The sequence below is a fragment of the Nerophis lumbriciformis genome, linkage group LG17, assembly GCF_033978685.3.
Source record: "Nerophis lumbriciformis linkage group LG17, RoL_Nlum_v2.1, whole genome shotgun sequence".
NCBI lineage: Eukaryota > Metazoa > Chordata > Actinopteri > Syngnathiformes > Syngnathidae > Nerophis > Nerophis lumbriciformis.
In genome coordinates, this window is record NC_084564.2 from 32,633,244 (window position 1) to 32,637,267 (window position 4,024).

The window sequence follows — 4,024 nt, forward strand, 5'->3', positions numbered from 1 at the left end:
TAATAAGTAAGAATATATTTAAATAAAAAATATAAATACAACAAAAATTAAAATGAGGACATAATTTAACTAATAAATAAATAAATAATAAAAACAATACAGCAGAAGTTTGTGGATGGTTACCAAATGCGCCTTATAGCAGTGGAACTTGCCAAGGGACATGTAAGCAAATATTAACATTGCTGTATGTATACTTTTGACCCAGCAGATTTGCTCACATTTTCAGTAGACCCATAATAAATTCATAAAAGAAGCAAACTTCATGAATGTTTTTTGTGACCAACAAGTATGCGCTCCAATCACTCTATCACAAAAAAATAGGAGTTGTAGAAATGATTGGAAACTCAAAAAAGCCATGACATTATGTTCTTTACAAGTGTATGTAAACTTTTGACCACGACTGTATGTCAAGATATATCATCACTATAGAGAAAATGAAGGCAGATTTGGTTCTGATAGATGCTCAGAGAAAATTGAAATTGTGCCACTTGTGCATTAATGCATGTGTGCATGCGGCACTCAGGGTCTCACTCATTGGTAAGAAAGGGAAAGGAGTGAGCCACAAATTGGTCCCGCGATTGGAAGGAACCTTCGTTCACTGCCCACACCGGGCAGTGAACGTGCATAAAAACCCATCTTAAGTTCCACAAGTCTCTTCTTTTTTCACTTGAATCTCCTTTTCCAGCTGCAGAGTCTCTCTCTCTCATTTGATAGAAGCCACTCTGACCTTGTAATACATAATGGATGTAAGGAAAAGCATGGTATACCATTGAAATAAATCACGGTAGTGGGTAGATTACATCAAAGAAAAATGGAGTATGAATACGTGCAGCAGCAACATCACAAACCATTACAATTATTTAAAGTTTACACCCTCAATGGCGACTTTTGTAAGAAAGACCCACAAAATAAACTGCACACAGGGATGAGTCAGATTCTCTGCCCCACCCCATCAGACATGTGACCACATCCTCACCCTCAACCATGTCCTCATCAATTCATCTCTGGCTGCATCCGCGTCACCGTGACATAGCGTGAACCTTCTGGCGTTGCGCGAAAAAGCGCATGAAAATAGTCAATATAAGAATGACAGAGCGCTTTATGAAATATTACAATAATTAAACATTTAAAAGCATATTGTTTCAACGTTATGTTTGTGTTGTACAATATTGGTTGGTAAATGACCACATTTCAATGTCAAATCAACGTCACAACCCGACATTGATTAAACGTTGTCAAAAAGCATGTTGTTTCAACGTTGTATTTGTGTTGTAGAATATTGGTTGAGATATGACCAAATTTCAATGTCAAATCAACATCAAAACCCAACATTGATTTAAGAAGCTTGTTGTTTCAACGTTGTGTTTGTGTTGTAGAATATTGGTTGGAAAATGACCAGATTTCAATGGTCAAATCAACATCACAACCTAACATTGATGAAACATCAAAAAGCATGTTGTTTCAACGTTGTATTTGTGTTGTAGAAAATTGGTTGGAAAATTACCAAATTTCAATGGTCAAATCAACGTCAGAACCCAACATTGATTAAACGTTGTCAAAAAGCATGTTGTTTCAATGTTGTATTTGTGTTGTAGAATATTGGTAAGGAAATGACCAAATTTCAATGTCAAATCAACGTCACAACCCGACATTGATTAAATGTTGTTAAAAAGCATGTTGTTTCAACGTTGTATTTGTGTTGTAGAATATTGGTTGAGAAATGACCAAATTTCAATGTCAAATCAACATCAAAACCCAACATTGATTTAAGAAGCATGTTGTTTCAACGTTGTATTTGTGCTATAGAATATTGGTTGGAAAATAACCAAATTTCAATGGTCAAATCAACGTCACAACCTAACATTGACGAAACATTGAAAAGCATGTTATTTCAACGTTGTATTTGTGTTGTAGAAAATTGGTTGAAAAATTACCAAATTTCAATGTCAAATCAACGTCACAACCAGAGATTGAATAAACGTCGTCAAAAAGCATGTTGTTTCAACGTTGTATTTGTGTTGTAGAATATTGGTTACAAAATGACCAAACGTCAATGTCGAATCAAAGTAAAAAAAAAACCTGAGATTGAATAAACGTCATCAAAAAGCATGTTGTTTCAACATTGTATTTGTGTTGTAGAATATTGTTTGGAAAATGACCAAATTTCAATATCAAATCAACGTCAGAACCCGACATTGAATAAAGGTCGTCAAATAGCATGTTGTTTCAAGGTTGTATTTGTGTTGTAGAATAGTGGTTGGAAAATGACCAAATTTCAATATCAAATCAACGTCACAACCTGACATTGATTAAACGCCAACAAAAAGCATGTTGTTTCAACGTTGCATTTGTGTTGTACAATATTCGTTGAGAAATGACCAAATTTCAATATCAAATCAACGTCAGAACTCGACATTGAATAAACGTCGTCAAAAACCATGTTGTTTCAACGTTGTATCTGTGTTGTAAAATATTGGTTGGAAAATGACCACATTTCAATATCAAATCAACGTCACAACCTGACATTGATTAAAAGTCAACAAAAAGCATGTTGTTTCAACGTTGCATTTGTGTTGTAGAATATTGGTTGAGAAATGACCAAATTTCAATATCAAATCAACGTCAGAACCCGACATTGAATAAACGTCGTCAAAAAGGATGTTGTTTTAACGTTGTATTTGTGTTGTAGAATATTGGTTGGAAAATGACCAAATTTCAATGTCAAATCAACGTCAAAACCCAAAATTTAATAAACGTCATCAAAAAGCATGTTGATTCAATGTTGTGTTTGTGTTGTTGAATATTGGTTGAGAAATGACCACATTTCAATGTCAAATCAACGTCACAACCTAACATTGAATAAGCATGTTAACGTGTTGCCAGCTATTAGACAATAAAGGCATGTTCACACATTTTCAGTGGACAGTAAATCCATCCTACCAGCTAGTGATGGGATCGGCAGTTCTTTTGACTGTACTGAATCACTAGAATCAGTTCCTTAAATTGAGTCGTTCAAAAAATTCGTTCACCGAATCCCCCTACCCTCCAAAAAAAAAAAATAGGAGGGGGGGGGTCTTGCGTAGTACAGTACAGTGCAGACATTCGCGGGAGAAGCAGCAAATAGGGTGAACGCGAGTCCCTACACAGCTCTGTGCATGCAGTACACCACGCAGTGAGTGACTGACACAGAGCCAGAGTCAGCACAGTTCAGTACATGAACCTGAATCACTTCTGCAGCAGCAGTTCTGTGTGCAGGTCGGCGAATCATGAGTCAGTCCGTAACAGCTTCCCCAGCGGCAGATCTCGGTGTGTGTCAGTTCGCGAACGACACAAGCCCTCAGCACCCACTGAACGACGCGCACAGTGACTGAACGAGAGCCTCAATGTGACGTCCTCCTCCGCGACACAGTCAGTTCTCTGTGTCAGTAGGTTCGCGAGTCCTGAATCTGAATGAGTGACTGAGTGCAGCGCGAACCTGAATCACGTCCTCAGCGACAACCAGTCAGTTCTTGTAGGTTCGTGAAGCGAACCTGAATCACTCAGCTACAGTTCTGTGGGTCAGAGGGCTACAGACGTGAATCGCTCTCTGCCCTGACAGACTCCCCTTGACGTTCGCAAACAGACATTGCAGCTGTAGTAGAGATTCTGTTACTTTTAAAAACACTGTCTGTGCGTTTCCGGCCTGTCCAATAAACAAAGTGTGACTAAATGTCTTGGTTGTTAAATATGTTTTATTGCACTGAAATGAAAATAAGAAATAAATAAAAGTGGGAAATAAAAAAAATAGTAATAGCCTACTAAAATGCTTGCAATCAACAGTTAAATAAATAGGCCTCGTTTGTTTAGTGCAAAAACAAATATTAAATTAAGAAACCCTTAACAAATGCCAACATAAAAACCAAATGTTCTGTAGCAAAGAAAATGTAAACTTAAATATGCAAACAAAAAGAAAATAAATACCTTCAAAATAAAACAAATAAATTAAGAGCCAGAAATGCCAACATAAAAACTAAATGTTCTGTAG